At 52.6% G+C, this 8472-nt stretch overlaps 1 long non-coding RNA gene across 2 annotated transcripts; it reads left to right on the top strand.

The window, feature by feature from the left end:
• The first annotated feature begins 3381 nt into the window (after positions 1-3381).
• LOC107157380 lies at positions 3382-7859 on the top strand. Of its 2 annotated transcripts, none has more exons than XR_007351354.1 (5): positions 3382-4241; positions 4813-5685; positions 5932-6054; positions 6407-6567; positions 6818-7859. It is a non-coding gene; the product is annotated as an uncharacterized LOC107157380 (long non-coding RNA). The 2 variants fall into 2 exon arrangements; XR_001505502.2 differs by having other exon boundaries at positions 3383-4241; positions 6407-6576.
• The last annotated feature ends 613 nt before the right edge of the window (positions 7860-8472 follow it).

The raw sequence follows: 8472 nt of genomic DNA, 5'->3' as shown, positions 1-8472 counted from the left end.
GGGGTGGGGGCACTGCGCAGAGTGGGGCTGGGGAGGCCAGCCCGGAGGCTGCAGCGGGGAGGCCGGCCAGCCCCCTGTTTACTCGGGAAGCGCAGGGCCAATCTGCCACCTCCCACTCTGACCCCGACTGAGGGACTGAGGGAGGGGGAGGAATTAGATGTTTCTCTGCTGAGCTAACCCTTGGACTTCATCCCAGGGGACTCCACAGCCTTCCCAGAAGACCCGGCTGCCCGGAGACCCCCCAGAGATCAAGGGACATTGTCCAAGAGGAGAGGCCAAACTCCAGCTCAAGAATCCTGCTTCTCTGTCCCCAGGAGTCCCTCTGCCCCCAGCCCAGCCCCCACTCCTGCCCTGGCTGACCTCGCACAGCCTCTCTGAGTTCCTAATTTGGCTGCCCAAAGTTTGCAACCCGCTGGGCCACCCCAGAGCTGTGGGACGCCAGCCGCCGCGTTCTCAGTGCCCAGGTCTTGGGAAGAGGAGGAGGAGGAGGAAGAAATCTTTGATGCTGGGCCAGAAACCTCTGCCTCAGACTCCACTATTCAAGCTTCCCCTTTAGGTTCAGGTAGGATTTTCTGTATCTCTTCCAGAAAGCCCTGGTCCCCCCAAAAAAATGTTTCAGAGAGGAAAAAGAAAATGTCAAGGGACAAATAAGTTTTGAAAAACTGCAAAGCCCGGGATGTTAAAGGCTCTGACAAGACCTGCACAGAATGACCCCAGTGAACAGCTTGGTTTAATCCCTCCTTGGCCACAGTTCTGTGGAACATGCCCTGAGCATCCAAGGTCCCAATTAAAGGCCCATCATGTGGGCCCAGAGGGGCGACGCGGCAGTCAAGCTGCAGAGAGAACCAGCTGATCCAACCAGACTTGGATGGGACGAGGCGGACTCAAGCCAGACCTGCATGCCACCTCTATCAGAAAGCAGAAATGTCCTGCCTGAGGCACCAGCCGGGGACTCGGCCCCTCCCTGCTACCACCCTGCTCCTGGGCCTCTGAACGAACCCCCAGTTTTCTGCCCGAGACCTTAGGTTCCCTGAGAGCTTGCTTCTGGCTGCCAAGCCCCCAACATGGCAGGGGCCCCTGTGCCACCAAGAAAGCTAGAATAGAGGCTCCAAGGTGTCGTCAGGCAGCAAAATGCTCCCATGGTGATGTGGTAAAGATCAGCAACAGGTGCCACGGGCTGGGTGTGGTTCAGAGTGGCCCTGGGGGTTCCCGGGCTAAAACTTCATCCCCACTGTAACGACGGAAAGAGCAGGAACTTGGTGTGTCCGTGGTAATGTGATGAGAGGTGGTCAGGGTTGGACGAGGTCATCAGAGTGGAGCCCCTGTGACTGGCTTTGTAAGAAGAAGGAGCAAAGTGACCTGATGGTGCACACCTGTCATCCCTGCTACTCGGGACTGAGGCAGGAGGAACACAAGTCTGAGTCCAGCCTGAACAATTTAGTGTCACGGTTTCAAAAATAAAGTAAGAAGAGCTGGCAAGGTAGCTCAGGGGTAGAGTGCTTGCCTAGCCTGTGTGAGGCCTGGGGTTCAATCACCAATATCCACCACCACCCCCAAAAAAATGGGGGGAGGGAGGGCAGACAATACATACATGCGCTCTCTGTCACCATGGGGTACCCTGTGCTGCCTCGGGACTCTTGACAGCAAAAAAGACAGCCGACACCAGATGTGGCTCCTCACCTGTGGGCCAGTACTGTGATCCAAAATGGACCATTTTTTCTTTATAAGGTTATCCAGCCTTACGTATTTTGTGACAGTAACACAAAAGAGACTAATACAATAGACGTTTGCATTTAATGAACAAGTTGCTTTATGGACATTATGGATACTTTACTATTTTTCACACCAGGAAGCAGATGGGAGTGAGTTAAATTTGCCAGACCTCATCTGCAAAAACAGGCTAGCAAAGGTATGGGATTCTGTGGGACTTGGGGGATTCCATGAGATACTGAGCCCAAGGCCTCGCCAGCCAGGTGCTATCCCATCTGCCTCTGGAATCTCACACCCCTCCTCTGCCCACAGCCCTCTGTGACTTTCACCTCCTTTGAGTTCAAAGCACAAGTTATCCCTGCAGCCTGTAGAGACCTTCCCCATCTCCCCCCTACCCTCATCCCCAAACTCAACCCCTTCCTAGACCTTGTTTTGATACTTGAAGAGATAGTGGCTCAGACACAGCCCCTCTTAGGGGCCTTGTACATGCCGTTCTTCTGAACACTCTTAACTCTACTGGAATCGGTCTCTGTTCAAATGTCACCCTTCAAGAAACCTTCCCTAAAATATCTCCCTGGACTAGAAGAACATCCCCTTGCCCAAACTTCATGCCCACCTAGAATGTGTGAACAAGACCATATTTTGAAGTACAGAGCCGGGCATGGTGGCACACATCTGTAATCCCAATGACTCAGGAGGCTGAGGCAGGAGTATTGTGAGTTCAAAGTCAGCCTCTGCAACTTAGTAAGGCATTTAGCAACTCAGTCTCTAAATAAAATGTAAAAAGGGCTGGGGATGTGGCTCAGTGGTTAAGGGTCTCTGGGTTCAATCCACAGTACTAAAAAAAAGAAAAAAGAAAAAAAGAAAGAAATACAATCTTTGCAGGTGTAATCAAATTAAATTGAGCTAGTCCTGGAATTCAGAGGACCTAATCTGACATACTGATGGCTTTATATGAAAAGGGAAATTGGAGCACAGAGGCAAAAACCCACAGGGAAAACGTTACGTGACCACGGAGGCAGAGACAGGAGCAATGTGTCTGTCAGCCAAGGTCCGCCAGCGACCACCAGGACTGGGAGGTGCAAGGAAGGGTTCTCCTTAGGGCCTCAGAGGGCACGTCCCCTGCCGACACCTCAGTTTTGAATTTCTGGCCAGAAGTGGGGGTCAATCGATTTCTGGATGTTTTGCTTCTTTGCTGTTTTGTTAGATTTTTGGTTTTGTTTTCTGTGCCCGGGATGGAATCCCAGGACTTGCTCACTCCCTTGCACTGAGCTATGCCCCCAGCCTTTCTATCTTTTTTTTTTTTTATTTATTTATTTTAGAGAGAGTGAGAGAGGAGAGAGAGAGAGAGAGAATTTTTTTAATTTTTTTTTTTTTTTTTTAGCTTTTGGCGGACACAACATCTTTGTTTGTATGTGGTGCTGAGGATCGAACCCGGGCGGCACGCATGCCAGGCGAGCGTGCTACCACTTGAGCCACATCCCCAGCCCTAGCCTTTCTATTTTGATTTATTTTGAAACAGGGTCTCACTCAATTGCCCAGACTGACCTGAAACTCGCCATCCTCCTGCCTCAGCCTCCCGAGTCACTGGGATTACAGGCATGTGCCACCACGCCCAGCTTAAATTTCTGTTTTTAAGTCACTGGTTTGTGGTATTTTGTTACAGCAGCCCCAGGAAACTAATACACACCCTTCTCCACCCCCCCTCACTCTGTCCACACCCAGCTTTTATCTATTTTTTTTCTCCATAACTCATTACCACCAAAATGTGATATGGTTGATCCTTGTTATTTGTGGATTCCATCATTGCAAATTTGCTTACTCACTGAAATGCATTTGCAACCCCAAATCAATACCGACAGGGCATTTCCGCTCATCTGAGGATGTGCAGAGAGCAGGAAAACACTGGAGTGGCCCAGCGTGCATGGCTCTCAGCTGGGGTCAGCCGAGGAGAGGCTCTGGCCTGGCTTCGCCTCTCCTCCTGTAAACAAGTGTCCTTTTGGAGGGCTCTGGAGTGTGCCCCACGCCTGGCTACGTCCTCCATGCTCTGGAAATCTCTCTAGGTGGCATGATACCTAGTATAGCATAGATGCTGCATAAATAGCTGTCACCCTGTCTTGTCTGGGGGATAATGACAGGGAAAAGGCTTCATGTCTTCCGAACACACTAAAATTTTTTTTCGGAATATTTTGGATCCAATGTAGGTTAGACTCACAGACACAGAACCCACAGATACAGGGAGCCAGCTGTATGTTAACTGTTGTCTTTCAACCGAAACATGCAGAAGACAAAGTACTAGTCGATGGGCTGAGAAAGCAGTTGTGACCAGCACCTGAAGGAACCTGACCCTCTGTTTCCCCTCGGAGCGGGGGTCGGTATTCACTGATTCACTGTTTGCTGGGGCTTTAAAGGACAGGACTACCGTGGATGATGAGAACTGACGCTATGTGGATTGACTTATGCGTCGTCTTCTCTTGCTATGAGTGTGAGGATGTTGCTGTGTTCTGCTTCTGACCCAAGCCAGGCATGCAGTAAGTGCTCAATAAATGTTTTTGTTTTATTTTGGGAGGACTGAGGACTGAACCCAAGGACACTGAGCTACATCCCATCCTTTTTGTTTTTTATTCTGAGACAAGGTCTCACTACATTGCTGAGGGTCTCACTAAGATGCTGAGGCTCACCTCAAACTTACGATCCTCCTGCCTTAGGCTTCCAAGTCACTGGGATTACATGTGTGCATCACCACACCCAGCTCCAATAGTTTTTTTTTTTTAATATTTATTCTTTAGTTGGACACAATATCTTTATTTTATTTATTTATTTTTATGTGGTGCTGAGGATTGGACCCAGGGCCTCGCACATGCTAGGTGGGCGCTCTGCTGCTGAGCCATAATCCGAGCCCCCAATCATTCTTTTAATCAATCAATGAAGTCATATAGAATTAATAAAAAGTTTATATAAAATGATCCAGTCCAGAACTGCTAGGCTGGTGGCTACTAAGGATCAGAGCCGCGCTGGGTTGGTTTGCAGAAGCTACACTGAGTACCTGGAAAGGCATCGAAGCCCATTGGGATGGGCCAGGTTGCCTCTGGGTCTCCCTAGAACCTGTGCCTGGTGGACCTAGAGACTCCCTAATGCTGAGGGGCTCCAGTGGACACCCCAAAGGATCAACCTGGTGAGTTTTGCATGGGAGCACCCACACCTCTGGGCCCCAGTCTGAAGCCACAGATCCATCTTCCCCTCTCCCAGGAAGCCTTCCCTGGAACCAAGGGTCTCCTCTGGGCTCCCAGGGTCCCGACAGGCACATGAGTCCAGGGACTGTGGGCCCTGTGCCCCCCACCAAGCTGAGTTCTTGAGGCAGAGCCCGACAGCTGCGGTTTCCTGCTGTGATCTCGGCTTCCTCCTGGTACAGTTGTCAAATGACCATAAGAGTCATTCTAAGGATGGCTGCTGCACCAGGCGCCTCGCTAGACCTCTTGTAAGTTACCCATTTCATCTAATTCCCACCCACCACCCAACGGTGCTGGGGTTTGAATGTGTTCCCCAAAACTCACGGGTTAGGAACTTCGTGTTGGGAGGCCAGCCTACTGGGGGAGACGTTTAATTCAGGAGGATGGAGCTCTTGGGAGGGGACTCCTGTGACCATGGAAAGGCATGGAGGAGCAGGCGAGTTCTCATCCCTGTCTGCTGCCCCCACCCCACCAGCCTTCTGCCAGGTGAGGACATAACAATCCTCCCTCTAGAGGATGTGCCAGTCAAGAACCTGTCTGGAAGCGGCAACCCACCTGCAGGTGCCTGGCCTCGACCTGCAAGAGCCCAACCTCAGAGCCATGAGGGGATGAATCTGTGCTCTTCCTAAATTAAAACAAAAAACAGCACAAAAGTCGTCTAAGGTGAATGCGAACAGTTATTCCCATCTCTCAGTTAAAGAACGAAGTTCAGAGAGGATGATTCACGCTCAGAGTTGCACAGCTTGTAAGTCTGAATCAGGTCACACTGACCCTCTTGCCAGATGGGGTGTCGGGAGAACTACAGCTCTGAGCTGATCCTGGGGTGAGGTCACCGTGCCCACTGCCCTATACACACCCTGGGCTGGGCCCCACCTCACCGCGCACTGCATAGCCCTTCTGCCCAGGCCCAGAGCGCTGGGCCAAGAGGAGTCGGGGACAGGTCCCTGAAGGAGCCAGAGCTCATTACCTGAACAAGGTCCTTCACTTGCAGAGGACAAGCCCCTCCCTCCAGCCTCTGCTGCCTGGGTTCTAAGAGGGAGGTGCCTTGACAAGAAGCTCCCAGCCTGGTCTCAGATCCTGTGACTGAAAAGGGAAGTTCACGAGAGGAGTTAAGGTGGGTTTTTAAACACCCCCCTCTGCTGAGCCTGGTGGAGCACCTCTGCAGTCCCAGGTATTTGGGAGGCTGAGGCAGAAGGATTGCAAGTCCCAGGATGGCTTCGGCAACTTAGTGAGAGCCTGTGTCAAAATAAAAATTAAAAAGAGCTGCAGATAGACCTCAGAGGTAGAGTGCTGGCCTGGCATGCTGTGAGGCCCCAGGGTGGGTCCCCAGTACAAAACAAAAGTGGGGAGAAAAAGAAATATCCAATTCTCTCTCCATGCCTGAGCTTCGGGACGCAGGCCTGGGGAGCCTTCCTCAGTGAGCGCCAAGTCCCCACGTAGATATCGCAGAACATCTTCTCCTCCAGCCTGGATAAGCAGAGCTGACTTTATGCCGCGTCAGGAATGACCTTGCTGTCTAAGCCAGACCGCCCTGAATGCACCAGATCTCTGGGCTACAACACCTCCCCTCGCAGAGCTGAGATGCTACAGGGAGACACAGGATCCACAAAACCAAGGATTCCACAGAGTACGTCAGGTAGTGACTCCTGGGAGTAAAGTAAACCAGGGAAGGGAGAGGAGGTGTGGAGGGCGTGATATTAAATTGGGGGGATCAGGGCAGGGCTTGCCAAGGGGGTGATGCTTCAGTCAATATGTGAAGGACTAAAGAGCAGCCTAGAGGGCCACATGAATTCAGGGGCAACCTGGGCAATGTCACAAGGTCCCACCCTCTCCATTAAGTAAATAATCCAATCAAGATGCAAAAATCTGTTTCCCAGGATTCCCTGAAAAAAAGATTCATTGACGAAGCGTAGTATAGCCTTTCCAACACCTGACGGCACAAGCCAAGCCCCACTCCATCCAGACAGGAGGAGAGAGACCCCAAGGGAACTCTGCAGCTGTGGCAGAAAGGAGAGGGGACAAATAAAAAGAGGCAGAGGCTGTGTGTGTGTGTGTCTTTTGGTTTTGTACTTGGGATTAAACCCAGGGTGCTCTACCACTGAGCCACATCCTCAGCCCTTTTCAGCCTTTTTTATGTTGAGACAGGGTCCCACTACGTTGCCCAGGCTGGCCTTGAACTTTCGATTCTCCTGACTTAGCCTCCCAAATCACTGGGATTTCAGGACTGCACCGCTGCACCCAAAGTCCAAGTTTTGCAGATTAATTATAAGATTTCTTAGCTGGTAAGTGGCACAGCCTGGAAGTGCCTGGCTCAAAGCAGTCCTGAAATTCCCACTGTGGTCTGGAGGCCGTCCATCGCCACACACGGGACAGGTGGCTGGACCAGCCACTGGGCTAAGAGAGAAGGCCTTGAGCGTCAAGGGCAAACTGAGAACACAAGGGCAGCCACCTTCTGATGGAGCAACAGGGATCTGGAAGGTGGCCCAGGGCTGATCCAGAAGGCTCACGGGTGATGGAGGTACGTCCAGCAGAGGCCAGGGACAGCGGACTGGCTCCTCAGGTGGAGCTCAAGAGGCTCTCCGCAGGGAGCCCTGGGAGCAAGGACCAGATGCCTCTCTGGTCTGGGGCTGGAGTCCAGAGAGGCTGGGGTAAGGACAGGGGTGCGGGAGCTCCAGGAATCTGATACTTATGGAGTACCTGCTGTATCCATGAGCTCTACATGTTATTCCATGTTCAAGGGGAAGTGAAGGGGGAGAGAGTGCGCTGCGGGGTCCTGGCACCTGAGCAATGTGTGCTGCTCCATGGAGCCCCTCCTCCCCTCGGCTCTACAAGGGTGTTATTAGCCCACACTCTGCAGAGGTGAGGAACCCAGAGCCAGAAAAACCTAAGGCCAAGGCTTTGCCCACTCTCTGGGGGCCTTGCCTGGTAAGTATCTGGAATTGTGAGGTGCAGGGGTGGGGGGGGGTGTTACTGCCTGTCCCTTCCTCCTTATCCAGGCACCAAGAAGCCCAGGAGAAAACTGGCCACTTGGGGCTAGAATCTCAGCCCTGCCCCTCCATCCAGGTCACCCTCATTCATGTACCCACTCCTCAGGGTCTGAGGACCCACCCAGGGGCAATCAAGACCCAAAGGGGATCCCCTCTGGCCTCGGTTTTCCCATCTGTGAAATGGGACCAGCCTAGCCCACTTCACGGGAGGGAGTTAAAAGCACTGAACCCGAGGGCAGGCCCAGGGCAGGTCAAGCCCTCAGAAGGCGCTCCAGGAGGGCGGGGCCAACTGGCATTTACTCACCAGCCCCAGGCACAGAGCCTGGCACACGGGAGGCGCCCCATAAATGCTTGTTTGAGAAAGGACCAAACCTCAATAAATAACAGCTGTTGTTGATGCTGCTGAAGCTGGCGAGGGAGTGGGCTCTCCCCTCCCCCACCCGCCGCCCGGTCCTGCACCCCCCTCGGGCCCCATGCCCCCCCACGTCTCCTTCCCCTCGCTCCCACCGAGTCGGCCCCTTCCCCGTGGCCTCGCCGCTTCCATT

This window comes from Marmota marmota, unplaced genomic scaffold (genome assembly GCF_001458135.2).
Source record: "Marmota marmota marmota unplaced genomic scaffold, marMar, whole genome shotgun sequence".
In the NCBI taxonomy this organism is placed as follows: domain Eukaryota; kingdom Metazoa; phylum Chordata; class Mammalia; order Rodentia; family Sciuridae; genus Marmota; species Marmota marmota.
This window is presented reverse-complemented; position numbering and strand designations above follow the sequence as displayed.